Raw genomic sequence first — 18786 nt, 5'->3', positions numbered from 1 at the left:
CTTCCATTCCCCATTTGATGGGTGTCTTGGTTATTCTATGTGCTAATAACTCATGTCATTATGTAATTCCATGTTTATCTCCATTGTTTATACTTGGCTCCTGTAACTTGTGGAATTTTTGTAACTTGGAACTCGCTTATCCTCATGTAAAGCGCTCTGATACCTCCGGGTCTAACCAGCGCTATATAAAACTCTGCAAATAACTAAATAAATAAAATAAGGTAATCATTCTTAATTTTTTACTGCAATAGGTTGTATCCTCTATTGTCCAGAGGAACAACCTGTCACAATTCACACAATGGGTCAAAATGTTGCTGTGTTTACATGTCATTCATACAGTAGTAAAAGAACTGTATTCAAAACCTGAGTATTTCTTCATGTAAAGTGTTACACTACTAAGCCAACATGGTTTATAGACCAATCGTGGTCAACCCATGGTAACTCAAATTACTGATTATACGCGAGGGTCTCCAGGAAACTACAGACAACTATTTTACCTAAAATGAGAACTCAGTAAGCTCAGCACAAACCATTTGGGAAGCTTATGAAACGGTCATAGAGGGACAGGGGGTATCATTGATCTAAGGACACCGGAAAGACAAGAGAGCTCACCTAGAAACACTAAAACCGGAAATTGCAGATCTGGGGATTACACTTACTACTCAAGCAGATCAGGGTCTTCAACATATGCTGAAACTAAAGCATTAGGAACATAGAGATATAGCTTCCAAAGCTGATAAAAAAACAGTTATTGAGCAACCCAACATCGTATATATATATATATATGAAATTGTAGACAGAGCCAGGAAACTCAAACGGAAAAGGCTAACCGCTGGGTCCATGAAATATATATACACTCCCACTGGGGAACAAGCGATGGGCAGGCAGGAGATAACCAATGCCTTTTCTACCTATTATGCTCAGCTATACTCTCCAATCGTTGCTGCCACAGCTAAAGACTGCAGGGAGCTCCTGACTGACCTGTGGCTCCCAAGTCTCTCAAGTGATGATAGAGCATATCTATCAAAAGATCTCACAGAAGAAGTAGTAATCCAGGCAATATGAATTCGGGCAAAGCAATGGGCCCAGATTGGATTTCCATTGAACTCTTTTAGTTAACAGCAGTAAAGATCGCCCCATACTTGCTCCGAATTTTTAGAGAAAGCTGCGACCCTAGGATCCCTTGCTAACATTAGCGACTGCCCAATATTGTAGTTCTTCCCAAAGACGGTAAACAACCCGGAAAGTGCGTCTCCTACAGGCCAATCTCATTATCGAATGCAGAGGTAAAAATCTAAGCCAAAGTCCTGGCCTTGCTCCTCATACGAGTTATTACAGCGCTCATACAATCTGACCAGTCAGGCTCAATGCCGAAAATAAATATTGCCTGTAACCTGCGGCGCTGGCATTGAGTCCTAAGTCAATCCACATTCATACAAGAAGATGCTCTGGTGTTTTCCCTTGATGCTAGAATAGCCCTTGATACAATTGAGTGGCCTTATATGTTTGAGGTACTGGGCAAGCTAAGCTTCAACCCCCTAAATATGAGCTGGGTGAGTCTCCTATATATAGACACACTGGCTCAGGTTGAGGTTAACAGAGCAGTATCCCCCACATTTCAGCTTCAGCAAGGCACCTACCAGGAGTGCTCTATATCGCCTCTGATATTCGCTCTGAGTTTGGAGCCCCTTGCTGCCTGGATCTGACAGGACCCCTGATACAGTGACTCAAATGGACAGATGAATGGGAAGACAAAAGATCCCTTTATGCGGATGACATTCTACTCTATGTCTAAAGCCCGACCTTTCCTCAGGACAGAATTCAGCACTTACTCACACAGTACACAATAAATTGGAAGGAATACCAACTGTATCCCCTTTGGGGAGGAATGCCCCACCTGCCTTCCAGTTGCGAAGCCGGAGTGGTCTGGGAAGGCTTTAAATACTTCGGAATATCTGCTACAACTGCTTCTCAAAGATTCAACGTTACCAACTTACTGACGCTGCTATCCCACCTTAAACAGGACGTTCAACACTGGCGGACCCTGCTGCTCTCGTTGCTTGGCCGAGCAGCCTTGTTTAAAATGATGGGGATGCCCAGCTTTTTGTATGTATTGCACAATACCCCTATCCTGTTCTCGATTCCTACTTCAAAGATATTGAGAATGAGGTCTGTACACTCCTCTGGAATAGAGCCACCCCGCGCACTGCCACTGAAAAACTAACGAGAGGCTGGTATGATGGCACCACTGCACAACCAGACATCCAAAAATATTGGGCAGCGTAGTTAAGGGTGGTGCACCACTGGATGCATCTTGCATCGACGGAGCTGGCATATCAGATGGATAGATTGATGAGGAGTGCAGGGGGCCTCTTTGGGCTTTCTGTGGTGGAACCAGACATATAATCTTTAAAGGCCCAACAACAGTAACTCTAAACATATGGTATGCAACTCTCCGGGCCCTCAGATGGAAAGATAAAATCACCCAAGCCACCCCCTTGTGGGATGCAGTTAGTTTAGGTACCCTGGGGACGCACCCTGGCTTTGATAAATGGGACCTCATTGGCCTGTTGCAGGTGTGAGACCTCTTGGTACAGGGAAGGGCTATCCCTTTCGCGGACTTGCAGCGTGATTATCAGCTAGAACCCACAAAGACATATTGATATTTACAGATCAGACATGCTTTACAGACATGGTTGCCGGCAGGCATGATCCTTCCGGAGCCCTCCCCACTAGAGAACAGACTCAACAACACATACATGCCTCGGAAGGCGATCTCCCTTACTTACCAGAAGAAAAAAAAATGCCACCCGATACCCTGATCCACTTGATGGCCCAATGGGAGCGGGATCTTGAGGGCCTTTAATAATAATAATCCACATTTGTAAAGCGCACAATCACCCGAAAGGGTCTCTAGGTGCTGGGGGCCGTCGGGAAGATTAAGCAAGCTATTTCCCAGAGTTACATGGTGCTGGGCTAATCTGCCGCCAGTGCCAGGGATCGAACCGTGATACCCAGATTTCGGAGTCAGTCGCCCTAGCCGCGGCGCCACACCTCTTTAGATGGTGATTGGCAGGAGGCTATGTCTTCTTCAATGGAGATGGTGATAAGGTCCAGATTCCATTTAGTGCAACTCAAAACACTGCATGGAGCTTACTACTCCTGTACTACGTTGGCGAAAATGGACAGAGCCACCAGTGACCAATGTCGTAGAAACTGCAATCAGATGGCCACCTTTTTTCATATTATACGAGATTGCCCTATGTTACAACAACATTGGACTGCTGTGATTAAATGTATAAGTTCCGGCTGTGAATGTAATTTAGAACCTGTTGCTATGTTGCAGCTTCTCATTATATGAGACGCATCGGACTCAAACCGCATGGACTGATTATGGGTCACATTGGGACTAATGGTAGCCAAACAGTACATTGGATGATTATGTGGGGGGAGGGGGAACTTCCACCACAATTCAGGGACTGGGAAATAGACATGGATTGGTGCATGTTTGCTGAGAGGGTGGTCTGTGAGTAGAGGGGATGCCCACAGAAAAGGGCAAAGATCTGTGGAAAGTGTGATGACTACAGAGGCAACCCATGTATAATGTTTACTGAATCTGGTATGGAACAGCTGACTGCTGATCGTCCTGCTATATATGAAAATGTGGGGAAGGTGGGCGGACGTTGAGCGGGCAATTTGTAACAGACTACAGAGGAGGACTGCTGTCTTTGGCTATCTACAATAATTTAGGGCAATGCAGGGCTTCTTTTATGATTTTTCCTTGGCAGCATTCCTTTAATGTTAAAAGTAATAAACTGATTTGTTAAAAAAAAAAAAGATTGTTTATAGATTGTTTATTTTAAGTAATAAACTTGCTTACTTTGTTCACTTTCATCACGCAGCATTGTTATTGTTTGTCTAATCTGACATGAATACACAGCGTTTAAAGTACTGCTATGCTTCATATAACTGTGTGACATATTGTGTGTTGCCATAGAAGCCTAAGCATCAAAGCTTCTCCCAAGGGAAGCTTGTTGTTTTACAAATATATCCCCAGATTCCCAGGGATACCAGATCGTCCCTTAACATGAACGAGTTGCTCTTTCTCAGAGGCGACGCCCCTTGTGCCAAGCTGTTAAACTGCTATGCCACAGGATGTTTTGCAATTTCGCTAGTACATTTTCAAACAGGTTACCCGTTTTACCTTTTCCTGTTCCCACACTACCTTCACGTTGTCCTTGCTGAAAGAAACCAAAAAATACATCACCCGAGACTCTGAATACCAAATATTGATCGTTTTCCATTCATAATGTCTGAGGTCGGTTCTGGTGCACTTTTCCTTTGAGAGAGAGATTCATATTACGGACACTGGCGAACGGAAAACATTCTTGTGTTCCTTTTCTAAAAATCCGGGAAAAAACATCTATGGCTTGTGGATCTGATTCTAAGGTCATGATGGGCAGGGAAGGTCACCGCATGTAAAACATTTTGTTTATATTGTTTCAATTAGGTTCAAGAGAAAGCACACATTTTCTCCTACCTCCATTATAAAGGAAAAGGTTATGAGGAGCAGAGACTAATGAAATCAGACACGCAGGATGAATGGGTGATATGGCTGCCACTTAGGTGGTTGGCCAGTGTGGCTACTCTTGCAGCAGTGATGGGTTTGAGTCTTCGAGATGTAGTCTGCTGATCTGGATTCCAGGGTGCACAATGTTCCAATGGAGGCAAGTGGTTCTGTCAGCATTCCCGCTCTCGAGTGTTACTTACTTTACCTCCAGGAGCTATCCCGTCTGTTGCAGGTCACTAGCAAAGCTGCATGGGTATCTGACCTTTGGCAGACTGGTCTTTCTATTTCAAGGAGTCCCAAGTTTGCCAAGGGGATTGCAACCACTTGGAAGGTAATCTTTTTTTTCTGAAGCAGATATTCATATTGTTTGCTAGTTCAGCTACCACCCTGTGGATTGAGACACCAAGAAAATAACCCCATCGAGAAGAAAATGAAGACTCTTTAAGTCAGTTCTTAGTTAAGCTGTTAACAATGTTAGGAAGCCTCCTTCAGCTAGAAGATCACAAATGCAATATTGCTGAAGCTCCTTGGCATTTTTTTTTTTTAACAAAATGTATTGAGTACCAAAAAGTGAATACAATGTTTCTTGCCAGGTACAGCCGCTCCTTGACAGTTATCTGATCCCGCTTTATTCCTTTACCACTTGATAAATGTATTAGTGCGTTCCTTCCTTGGTCTTCCAAACCTCGTTGCCAAGGTTTCATTTTAACTTTTAATTCAGGTGCCTAAGGAGTTTTGGTACACTTATCATTCATTAATTATGGGTTTGAGTGGACTTCTCCGGTTCATTTAATGGAATGTACCTGCCAGAGAAATGGAGGAAGCATCTGTTGTAGTTTCTGGGTACGAATGCTTCACTGCTCTTTCTGGGTGGCACGGATGTAGTATGGGTTTGGCACTTTGTGCCAGGGGCAGGTAGGTGGCCATTTGTGAGCATGTATGTACACACAATTGTCCAAGTTCAATGAACAAAAGAGAGACCTTTTGTCAGCAGAAATGGCGATGCATGGCTTGATGCCAAATGATGGCATCCCAGGAAATTACATGAGGATACTGGACCACATCAGATGAATTTAAATTGTGGATCTGGTCCAGGTGTCATCACAAGAAATACAGAACATGACAAATAAATGAGATGAGTACTATGGCTGGAAATAATCTCACTAAGACATAATCATTTAACCAGCAGCGATGTAAGGATCAAAGTACCCTAACTTTCAAAAGGTCTTTAGAAATTCTCTTCCTTTGCTGGTAGCTAGCTGTGATTTAATAGATTCTCCCGCAGCTTTGTTAAAAGCTATAGGATAACTCTTAAAAACAATTTATTTATTTATTTATTTATTTTTTTGAAAGTTTTATATAGCGCGAACAAGATCTTTGCAGATATCAGAGCGCTTTACAGAGGAGGGGTACGAGCATGTAGTTGTATGTAGTAGTTGAGCTTATATAGCGCACAGCTACCCGCAGTGGGTTTCCCGGCGCTTGCTTAGGGAACCCTTCCTGGTATTCCCCTGTGAGATAGCAGGGTATCCACAAGGTGAAAGTCAGGCATCCCACCGCGAGGGGCCGTTGTGGAGATTAAGCAAGCTATTGCCCAGAGTCACAGAGTGTGAACCCGTGAGTCGAGGAGGCACCGGGGCGAGAATTATCGAGTCCGTGGAATTTTTAGCCCAAGACCCGCCGAGGCGGGGAATTGAACCCTGGTCCAGGACCGATCTCAGCTTCCGGGTCTGCTGCCTCTAACCCCTGAGCCACACTTCTCCGCATGTGAGTGAATACCCATTAGGGTGGGGGTGGTATATGAGGGAGCATAGACAAACAGATACATCAATAATGATAAAAGTACAAATAAGTGGTAGGATAAACAAACAGGTAAGTCAATATCACACGTCATACAAAAATGCAAGGGGTTCGCACAAGTGGTACAGCTCGGTATCGAGTCTTTGAAGTTAATCCCCAGTAGTAATTCAAGTACATTTAGCCATGAGGATAGCTTTTACTTCTTTCTTAAAAAGTATGGTAGAGGAGATGAGCCTAGTTTCAGGAGGGAGTGAGTTCCAAATCCTGGGTGCCATTCCTGAGAAAGAGCGGTAGTATCAGAGAATCTGGCAGTAGCTTTCTAGAAACGCAGTTGAATAGTAGAATATTTCCTTTATCAGTGGAATTGGCAAACATGCGTTAGTGAAGAAGCATGTCCACTGAACAATCAGTGAGGGTGAAACTTTGAACTGCGATCCACTGCCATGTATAGCATATCGGATGCCCTAGCTATACCGATTGATGCTCTGCTATGGGAGACGTCCGATTGATGGCACTGCAACAGAACCCAAAACTATGTTGATCTTGTAGTACAGCGCCAACCAAATTACACCAAACAAAACCGAGCTGGGGTGGCAGAAATCAATTCCCAAAACAGGTGCTGAACTAGGTGTCAAAAGCAGAGTGCAGTTGTGCTGCTCTGTAACAGGAGTGGTGCCACAATCCTGTTCTGTACGTCACCCTAGTGAAGGAAGACTCATTTTCTAATTGTGTTTGAGGTCTGTACTCTTGAATACACTTTAATCCTCATCCTTATGTTATGGACTATGGACTTTAATGCCCATCCTTTATAAACCTACTTGGGAAGTTGAGTGCTGAACCACGTTGTATGGTTTGTCTTGGGGTTTTTCTTCCCCATTATGGAAGCATAGGAGGATCACATCTCTGGTTCATTGCACCACGTTTTAGGTCACTTTTATTGCCATTACTCAGTGTCGACAAGTGCAGGATTTGGGTGCCTTGACCCTTCTTGGTGCTATTGTTTTGTACGTAAACTTTCTATTGGAACTTGTGACTAATTCAACTTCACTAATCTCTCTTATCCAACCTTAACTCCCAATCCCTTGTGCCACCATAACCTCGCCTGGACCGCTCTAGCACTTCTGAGGAAATCTGGTGTCGGACCCACATATCTCGGATGGCCTCCTCTCAGCCAAGGACCACTGCACATGTACTCGGAGTGGACAGCTCCAAGAGGGATATCTTCTTCATGCCATTCCACTGTGGGATAGACCTAAGAATGGCTGTATGTGGAGGGGGAGGGAGCCAATACTGGATCCTGTGCTAGGAGTTCCCTAAGAATGAGAGTGGTGAGATAATATGGTCTGTGGCAAATTCTGTGGTGGGGAGACCAGGTCATCAGGACACAAAGAGAGTAAAGACAAGGGGGGGGTGGTTTACACCACTTTAGGAGCAACCTGCCGACTCCCTCTCCAGACCTGAACATTGATAGATCAACTTGTAACACGGCAGAGGGTTAATATTTTTATGGAATATACAACTCCTGATCAGACGCCCGCTGATTAGCTATTTGAAAAGAATTAGGGAGACTTGGTACTGCCATACCTGAGAGTGTCAAACAGCAACAATGCTGAAATACCATCGCATGTGACCTTTGCTCATATGAAAAGACTAGCAACATACCTTCTAAATTATTTAGTGATTCATCTGTAACTAAAGTATCACCATGTGTCTCATTCCTCAAGAACTATAAGCCCTGAATCGCTTGCACCATTCCACAGAATAGCACAACACCAAACTTAACAATCTAGACAGAACAGATAACACACATTTAACACCTACATACATAATTTTAAATGGCTACCAACAGCACTTAAAACCAACAGAGGGGCTAGTAGCACCTGTTAGACAGAACAATGTATGTACAGTTGAATGGCAACATTCTCACGTCAGCACTTAACACTAAGCAACAACACACACAGAATGTCCAACACAACACATTAGAAAGAGCATATCAGACACATGCAGACAGCAGAGATGCATCATACAGTTGGGTATCACTTTGCTCATAGCAGCATGCATCAACATCAACATCCTACATAAACAACAAACAGAATTTTTTTAACAGAACACCTGGCACCTACCCAACATAGTCCAGATAGGCTAGTTAGATGAATACCATATCCAACCAACATCATTCACTGTCAATAATGAATACACTCATATCATCATGCCTGCCAATGTGCAAGCCAAATAAGCTAAAATGAACACAAGCATCTTGGCAATTCCTCTAACCACGCATAGCAATATATGTTATGCACATTATCAATGAGAAAACATATTGACTATAAACAAAATAGAGCCACAGATAAACTGATTTTTCAAGGTATGACCAGACACGAAAACTGGCCACGGTGTGTGCTTAAATCTGCAACACCAAGAATGGAAGGTGCAGATATTTAACATTGCAATACCATACTAATGACAGAATGCGATTTGTGTGTGTTTGTGTATATATATTACCTACTGGCGGTCGCCAGTAGGTATATATAGTTAGGATTTTTTCTCTATGGGTTTTTTGAAAATTCTATGTCTAATAACTTTGGCGTTTGTGGACGGAATCGGCTGAAATTTTCAGGAAAATGGCACATTTTGTTTCTGAGCAGCCCTTGAAAATTTGGGGGGGGTTCGTCCAGTGGGGGCCGAGAAAAAAGGGGGGTCCCAAAACGTGTTTTTAACATTGAGTTTTCCATAGGGCGGTTGGCCTCACTTTTAGCCCGAACGGCTGAATGGATTTGCACGAAACTTGGCAAAATTGTAGGGACTGGTAGCCCGATGTGCCTTTTGTAGGTCTCAATATATGTGCTCCAGTGGATTTTGAGAAATTAACGTTTAAAAAAAGATATATATCTGTAACAGCGGACCGGTTAGCGCTCTGGTTCGCGGACTTTTCGCGCAACGGAGCTTTGTGAAGCGAAGCTGATTGGTTCTCCGGCGTCTGTCAACATTCCAAACAGTCCGTAGCGGCCGCCATCTTGTCTCTCGGTAGGATCGAGAGACAAGAGGAGGTCAAAACAAAGGGGGAAATAACTATAAGGGGGCATAGTAGATCCTCGCTGACCCCCTAGGTTTGATGTGGAGGTTTTAAAAGGGCCCCGCGGGGCAAAAAAAAAACAAAATAATAATAATCGAACGGCTGAATGGATTTGCACGAAACTTGGCAAAATATTAGGGACTGGTAGCCCGATGTGCCTTTGCTAGGTCTCAATATATGTGCTCCAGTGGATTTTGAGAAATTAACGTTGAAAAAAAGATATATATCTGTAACAGCGCTCCGCTTCGCGTACTTTTCGCGTTACGGAGCTTTGCGAAGCTGATTGGTTCTCCGGCGTCTGTCAACATTCCAAACAGTCCGTAGCGGCCGCCATCTTGTCCCTCGGTAGGATTGAGAGACAAGAGGAGGCCAAAGCGAAGGGGGAAATGACCATAAGGGGGCATAGTAGATCCTTCCTGACCTCTTAGGTTTGATGTAGCATTTTGCCAAGTTTGGTGTAATTCCGTTCAGCCATTCAGGCTGTAGACGTATGTAAATGTCCTATGGAAAATTGCATGGGGAAAACACATTTGAAAGTGTTGAAATTTAGAACCAATTAAAATGTTACTTTGGTTTTGTATTTGTGTGTGATGAAAGTTAATTGGTTATGTATATATGTCAAATGAGAGGAAACCACAGCCATTTTGTGATACTACTGTCTGAGGTACATTTGTGAGGAATTTTTGGTGGTGAATTTCTGGTGTTTGATTTACACAGTACTAACACTTCTGCTACTTTTAAAAAGGTGAGTTGTTAATTTGTAAGGGGAACTATGTTGTACACTTGAAGATAATTTGAAAAATGTTTTCTGTTATTTATTTGCAGTCCTTCTGTTATACTAAATACTTGATGAAGTTAGTTTTATATTATGTATTACTAAAAACGATAAATGAAAGTGATTATTTTTTTCTGCAATTTACAGCAAGCAATTTCAAAATAAAATGGCTCACAATGAAGAGACCGTGGCAATTTCTTTTGAATTGTCCACTACATTGATTGAAATTGAGAGCACCAATAATGAAATATTGTCACAAGGAGGACATGACTTGTATGATTCCATTAGATTGATTGAAATGGACAGCACCAAGAATGAAATATTGTCACAAGGAGATGACTTGAATGATTCCACTACATTGATTGAAATTGAGAGCACCAATAATGAAATATTGTCACAAGGAGGAGATGGCTTGTATGATTCCATTAGATTGATTGAAATGGACAGCACCAATAATGAAATATTGTCACAAGGAGGAGATGACTTGAATGATTCCACTACATTGATTGAAATTGAGAGCACCAATAATGAAATATTGTCACGAGGAGATGACTTGAATGATTCCACTACATTGATTGAAATGGACAGCACCAATAATGAAATATTGTCAGAAGGAGGAGATGACTTGAATGATTTTTTTGATCAATCTCTTGATGGCGAATTTATCGAGTGTTTGGAGACCATAGAGTTACAAGAATCATCATTGCAGACTTTTAATGAGGAGATTCCAGATGAGATGATTGAAGAGGAAATTACTGATGAGGACATGTTACTAGTTGTTTCAAATTTAGAAAATTCTGAAGAATAAATTTATATTTAGAAATCAAAAATAGTTTGAGACATTATTTATTTTTATTTTTAATTTATGAGGTTGTAGCGAAGTGATTGTAGTATAAAATGAGACTTATAGTATAGAGTGCAACATTTTTATGTTACATGGTAAGTTTACTCATATTTACTTCCCTTCTGCCACTATATTATCTCCAATGTGTATTTGACATGTCTTCTTCATCTCCGGCCTCCTTTCTCTCACTGTGTGTCTCCGATGCATCTTATCGCTGGTATTTTGTGTAATTACAGAAGAGAGTAAAATAAAATAGTTCGGAACGTGAAAAGGGGGCAAAGTAGAGTACTCCTCACCCCCTAGGCCTTTTTAGGCGGTCCTAAAAGGATCAGTTTCTGCTTTCCTGAGAGATTATGGTATGAGTTCCATATACCACAATAACTTGCATTACAACATGCAAGATATCTATCTCCTATTACCAACTTTTGGAGATATTCGCGCTAAGCGCGAATATCTCCAAAAAGTAACACCTGCCCTGAGCAGTTCTTAGCCATGTTATCCAATGGGAGGTGGATAACATGGCTAAGAGTATTAGCTCGGTAATGCATGAATATCGCTGAGTTTTTAGCGATATTCATGCATTGCGGCCGTTTATTATCGCATTTGCGATAAACCTTGATAATAGTAAGGTTTATCTTCGATAATTTCTGACGATGCTTAGTGGTAAAAAATTGGTTGGTAAGCATCGTTAGCGATAAATATCGCTTAACTTTGGTAATATGCCCCAACGTCTGTTAACGTTCGATTCGAAGGAAATGAGGAAGTGTTGAAAAACATTGTCTGCGCCATCTTGCCTTTTTTGAAATGCCACACTTTTGTCGTGCACGGCAGCCATTTTAGATGTCTTGACCAGACCCACTCTCTGCACGCTGTCGATTCGTAGCATGGCTCCTCACCCTCGTAAGCATCTCCCCCAGGCACTGGTCACCACCGCTCTCTGTCTTATGCATGGGCAATAAACCTTCCCCCATCTGCGCTGCTCTTCCCTGAGAATCACACTCTGTGCCCGCCCGACACCTCCCTTTCGCCCTATTCACTACCGCACCCTCTGACACTCCTCTTCCTCTGTGTCCGAATGTCCAGGCCGGTCCTAGGCTATCAGCTAGCCCTGCAGATGTAGTTTATGGCCCCAGCTGTAAAGAATCACCCCTCTTCAAAGGAGTTATAGTAGATCAAGGCCCACACCCGATGTGATCCGTCACAGCACACGCGTTCCTACTATCTGAAAACCATCCTGTATTGTGATTGGGGAGGGGACCGAGCCTGAAGCGGAAGATTCCAGGAATGACTCTTTGTACATCAAAGTTTTTACAATTATGTGTCACATTAAAAATATATAGCACTCCAACAAAGTAGTAGGAATATAAAACTTTAATAACATATAAATATATACAACAAAACAAAAACAGTAAAAACATTTAAACAACGAAGAGACCGTGGCAATTTCTTTTTAATTATCCAATAGATTTATTGAAATTGACAGCACCAATAATGAAATATTCTTGTCAGTAGCGGTCTGTTGTGCGAATAGTTCCAAGGCAGCAGAACGCGCTGAAATCTAGATGGCACGAAAGTGATGTCTAGTAAGTTGCCGCCCAGCAAAAAACGGCGTGGGGCGCCGCGGGGGTGAGTGAGTCCAGTAGGCACCACAGCTATTCTTACCGGCATTGCAGAATTACTGCTGGGGACAATGCCTGTGCTGTAGCAGGGTCACAGCAGAAACAAAAAGGATTCTGTTGAAGATGTTGTTGGTTTTCAATTTGAAAACAGTTCTGGTGTCAACTGCTATGCTAATGTAGTGGTTAATGTTTTGTTTTCTCTAGAAAATGTAAAAGAGGGGGAGGCAGTCCAAAGTTCCGTTAAAAGGGCAAAGGAAAGGATCGGTGGTTTGAACTATCAGTCAAAAAGGGGAGGGGGTGCAATAATTTTTCCTACCGGGTCACACTGTGCTTTCACCGGAAGTAAGGTCTGCAGGATTGTAGTAATTCAAAGTGAGGCTGGCGCCAGCATGGGAGCGCCGACGTCCCGCGGATACAGTTTCGTCACTCCACGGGCGATCATGGCAGTCATTCCCCATCGGGGGTCGGAGACTCCCGCGGCTCCTCTAGAATCTTCAAGGTCGTGGAGGACTACGGTGGTGGAGTCAACCAGTGACCGGGCCATTTCTTTATGTTGGGCCCGCTCTTGCCAGGTCGACCGCCATTTTGAGAGTTCGGCAGCTACCGGCGATCGCGGGGTCACATGAGCGGACGGGCTCCACCCTGCCGGGCGAGACGTTGCAGCATGGCCACAGTGGAAGAACCGTTATCTAGGTCGTTCCGAAACTGTGCAGCACTGTAGTTGTTAGGATGCCACCGCCTGGAGCGCTGAGGGTGCAGCTGGGAAGCCTCCACCTGGGGAGGCGGGAGAGGCCTGTTCGCACCGTCTCTCCCTCCCAGTGCACCCCACGGCGTCTCGCTTGAGATTTGTTATGGCCGGACCAGGCGATGAGGACGAGGGGGGGGTCGGAGGCATGTGCAAGACATCCCCCTCCAGTGTTGTCGCAGCCATTATAAAAGAAAGAAGTGTCCCGTCCGTCTTCGGGCCGGGCTTCCGGTGGATGTCGGCCGGACGCCCCTGGCTCTGGCCCCATGAACGGGTTTCTTGGTTTATCGGCTGCAGCCGGATCCCGTCGGCCTCGGCCCCCCGACCGTTGGTGGTCGGACCGGAAGAGCATGTGGCGGGACTACCTGCAACTCTCAAGGGCCACCGCGGCCGGACTGGGAGAGAGAGGGGAGGGTCGAGGAGACATTCCCCCCCCCCTGCAACTGTTCAGCGTTGTAAAGGCAATCCCCTGGCCGGGTCCCGCTGGTCTCGGCCTCTCCTCCGGCTACACCCTACGTTAGGATCTCCTGGCCGAGGCGTGGCAGCAGGACCTGCCTTATATGGGCTGCTCCCGGCTGGGCGTAGCCGGAACCCTGCCCCACCTTGGAAGTTTCCAGAGTGGGGGTGGATGTTCTACTGACTTGCATTTTCCCTAGTCTATCGATTTTTTTGGCGTGGCAGGCGGTGGGACAGCGAAGGGTGATTTGGTTTCTCTTACTGTTTTTCTGGTCTCTCACCACTGGCATAGTTTTAACGTTTTCTTGTTTCTAGGACATTAATAGGTTTTATCATTACGTTATGTTATCGTTTCTTTGTTCGTTGTTTAATAAAAGTTCATGTTCATCAGTGGCCTACTGATTTTCGTTTTCCTATTTTTTTCTTTCCAGGTTGTTTCATGGTAAAGTTTCTGTTAACAGGATACAGTGATCACTTCGTTATTATTGCATATGTCCTTTTCACTAGGGGTGCTCTCTGGTCGGGCCAGATGACGTATCTCTAGTAAATGGTCCGGGTGAAAAAGGTGCATCAATCAGTGGGGAGTAGATAGGCATGACAGATTACAACGGGGGAGATTGGTCCGCATTACGTACCCTTTCACTACTTGCAAAGATTTTCCTACGTTTATTTGCAAACAGGGAATACCTCCAAAAAGAACTAATTCCCAAACAGTCAATGTTCGGACAATCAATCAATCAATGAGGAATGAAATAGGTACGACGTGTTAAAGGCTTGCGTTACCTACCCTTCACTATCTGCAAAGGGAGATAGAATATTCCTATTCTTCCTCGTTTGCAGGTAGAGAAGATCGTTAAGAGAATTAACTTCGAACAATTCAATGCTCGATTGAAACAATCAACAAGGGGTACTGTGAACACAAATGAACGCCGCTTATATACATACGCATTGCTATTTTCAACAGGTTGTTCCTAATGTTTCTATTTTAGCGAGGTCAAAAGAGATTCCATTAGTGGCCTACTGATTTTGCTCGATTCCTTTTGTTTTTTTACACGATTTTTCGCTATCTGCAAAGACTAAACAGAGTATTGCGACTCTGTGCTTGTTTGTAAATAGAGAATGAACCAAAGAGAACAATCAATCAAATGGAGAGAGAAGCAGGCACGACGGATTACAAAGGGGGAAAGGGCTGCGTTAACTACCCTTCACTATCTGCAAAGAGAGAGTACTCCTAATAGAAATGAGGGGTGGGGGGCAGCAATCAAAGCAGATCAGTGTGCATAAACACGAAAAAAAAAATTCTTACCACGTACTTGACATTCGACAGCTTATGATATTTGCTATTAAAAAACCATTGAAATTCACTGAAAAAACCATAGGTTATAGACCATATATAGTTAGGAATTAGCATTTACAAAACCTTGAAAATTCACTGAAAAAACCATAGGTTATAGACCATATATAGTTAGAAATTAGCATTTACAAAACCTTATTTTACTCACACAAAACCATTGAAATTCCATATATAGTTAGTTGCACTAACTATATATTGCGCACCCGCAATCCACTGCTGATGATGTCACATATTACATCATTCATGACATGGTCAGTGACATCACTGATGACATCACTGATGACATCTCAAATGACATCACTGATGACATCTCACTTGACATCAATGATCACATCACTGATGATATCATTCATGTGACAATACAATGCATCTCCTCACATTTTAATATAACCTCTGTTTCACCCAGTGTTAAAAACAGAGTATAATTTTTGAAACCATTGACACACCAATACTAGTTACTACATACGTACTCACTGATTCCTACGTCTACACACACATTCACTCATTCACCCATACAATCATTCATACATACAATCACTCATGTTTACAACACAATCATATGCACTCATACACCTATACAGACACTCACACTCTGCCACTCATCCATGGAGTTACTCACACACCTAGTCAGTCCTGTAAAGAATCAATCACACTTCCATTTTCTACTCTATACAGTTAAACATAGAGCACCTTACGTTTTCAACCATATACTAACACATACTTACTCTCTTATACAATCATTGATACAAGTACACATTGATCTGTACAGAGTCACACACCTCCCATCCAGCCACACACACACTCAGTCTCCCATGCAAATACTTGGGCAATCAATCAATAACCCATATAGTTACTCATATAGCTACTGATCAACACATGCAGCAGTTTACAGAACAACAGACATAATGATGCACAAATTAAGACAGTTTAGTCACTAACCCATGCACTCAGTGAGACACATTTAATCACTCACTCATACATTCAGTCATGCACCTACTAAATCCTTCGTCCAGACACTTATACATCCACTCATTCTTCAATATGTAAGACATATTTTAACTTTACAGAAACATAGTCACTGGATGTTGTCATCAGTGATGTCATCAGTGATGTCATTTGAGATGTCATCAGTGATGTCATCAGTGATGTCACTGACCATGTCATGAATGATGTAATATGTGACATCATCAGCAGTGGATTGCGGGTGCGCAATATATAGTTAGTGCAACTAACTATATATGGAATTTCAATGGTTTTGTGTGAGTAAAATAAGGTTTTGTAAATGCTAATTCCTAACTATATATGGTCTATAACCTATGGTTTTTTCAGTGAATATATATATATATACACACACACAGACATATATAAACATACAGAAGTTTAACATAACACAACCTATAACCAGGGCCATTGTTCGATTTATGCAACAAGTTGACTAAATTATGCGGCATTAAAAGCCAAATTAAGAGGCATAATGTGGCACTTTTATTTATAGCATTACTTTATTATTTTGTCATTCGTATGCATGGAAATATCGTCTAGACAAAGTTAGAACCAGTCTTACAACTAACTCACAGGAATGTGTGTTGCCTATTACATATTCCACCACAAGGAAGACGTTTTCGCATTTACTTTCACCACCTTGAGCACCTTCTTTTTTTCAAACAGGAGCAAAGGACATATTTGACTCGTTTCCTAAGTATTAAATTTCGGATTTTCCAGTTGTGATTTATGTTATTGGCTAAGAATTGAGGCACTCGAACTCCACACCTTTGCCCTATTGAAATGCGAAATTAGACATATCAAATTCGCGATACGGCATCACGTCGTGGCAACCGAATAGCAAACATTCGTCTTATAGGCCGGGGAATAATATTTCAGAGATTTGACAGCCTCGTGCAAAATATTCAGAATCCCAGAGGGACAATTGCCTAGTGTCAGGAAAGAAAGGCCAGGTGATGGGAAGCGCAGAGGTCAGAAGGGCACAGTACACATTGCACGCACGGAACTGTAAAACACTATGATTTAGGTCGCATGTATGGTTTATGACTTAAACCGCGTAGCGTGCAGCCGCTCGTGTTCCCGTGGTAATTCCGCTCGCTTCAGCAGTCCTATGCAGGGATCAGACGCGGCAGCCGCCGCACCGTCACCGGCGACTGACTCACGGCCTGGCTCGGTGCAGGCAGCCTGCGGTCCGACGTGTAACAAGATATAACAGTTAAACGCCACTGCGGGACGGGGAGACCCACGCATCACTCAGACGGCCTGCGACTATGATTTAATGACGCACATTCAACAAACCAACACTTAAACCAGAAACAATCTGCCGGGGCGTAAATAGGTTTCTAAAGTAATGCGGCACTGACTTGTGGGTCAATAAGAGACAAGAGGCTCTGTTAATCAAGAAGACAGGAGCTAAGGGTTTGAGTGATGACGGCCGCTTTCTTGAGTCGCTTGAGGTCAGAGGTCAAAAGCTAAATGGGTTCAGCCTGCTGAATAGGAAGGAAAACACTAATTGTTCTTTTATAAGAAGAAATGGGGGTAAAAAGAGGCTGTGATGTCACTGATTCCACACAGTTCTTCCCACACAGAGCACGATCACAATATGCCAACAGCAAATAAGATTGCAGGCAGCTTAAACGTGCTTAAGGTTATTCTCTGGTCGCATTTATATGGGTTCTGTTGGAAAAGAGTTCAAAATGGAGAACTACAGAAGGGCGAGTTCAACAAAATAATAGAGCTGACACGTGATTTGACAGCATCACAGCAGGGCGGCTTTACACCAAAGTTGGAAGGTTTATTATTCTCACAGATCTTTGAAAAATGGCGGGTGAAGCATGGTAATAAACAGGGTTCAATAACTAAGACAGGCGCCCCCTAATAAAAATGCATACCTTATTTTCAAAGGTTATACTGTCTGGAACACTCCAGTGCGAGGCTGTAAGTAGAAATGGAAGAGCGATTTACAGCGAGTTACCTCCTCTCCGAGTGTTTCATTACAACAACAACAAACTGGAGTGCAAAAACAGCAGCCGATGAAATAACGTGAGATGAAAACATGACCGGGGTAAGTACTGTCAGTCCTATGCTGCCATTTATAGAACGCATGCCCGTCACATATCTGGTCTGTTAATGCTCTTGGAATACAGGAGCCCCTTCTTAACCACCCAAAGCGCGAAACCGACACAGGGCACTCCTTGCATCTATGATAATCTACACCCAAGAAAAGTAAACCCCCTAGTACACTCTGAGCAGGTTACTAGGACCACACACTACTTGTGCATGAGGGAGCACATTCCGAACAAAAATGCAAAGATTGTTTTACTCTTTACAGAAAACCTGGGAAAACTTGTAGTGAGGGAATTCAGCCCCAGCAACAGCCAGAATAACAGCGCAATTCTGCAGACCAAATAAAGCAATACAGGAAACGAAATCATGTGCCTTTATTTTCTTGAAGCGCAGCTTTGCAACAGGCCATGATGGCATTCCGATCGTTACATTTAGAGACCGGCTGCAGAAACAGAACGGCTTCACACCCTAGGAACACGTG

General features: G+C 43.2%; 1 protein-coding gene across 4 annotated transcripts in view; it reads right to left on the bottom strand.

Annotated features, from left to right (window-relative positions):
• The window catches only part of SNCAIP (synuclein alpha interacting protein), a 401816-nt gene that overhangs the window by 227725 nt on the left and 155305 nt on the right, over nucleotides 1–18786 (bottom strand). The gene's annotated exons all lie outside the window — the stretch shown is intronic.

This window comes from Lissotriton helveticus, chromosome 2_1 (genome assembly GCF_964261635.1).
Source record: "Lissotriton helveticus chromosome 2_1, aLisHel1.1, whole genome shotgun sequence".
NCBI lineage: Eukaryota > Metazoa > Chordata > Amphibia > Caudata > Salamandridae > Lissotriton > Lissotriton helveticus.
Note: the sequence above shows the minus strand (reverse complement) of the source record. Positions and strands in the feature narration are given on the sequence as shown.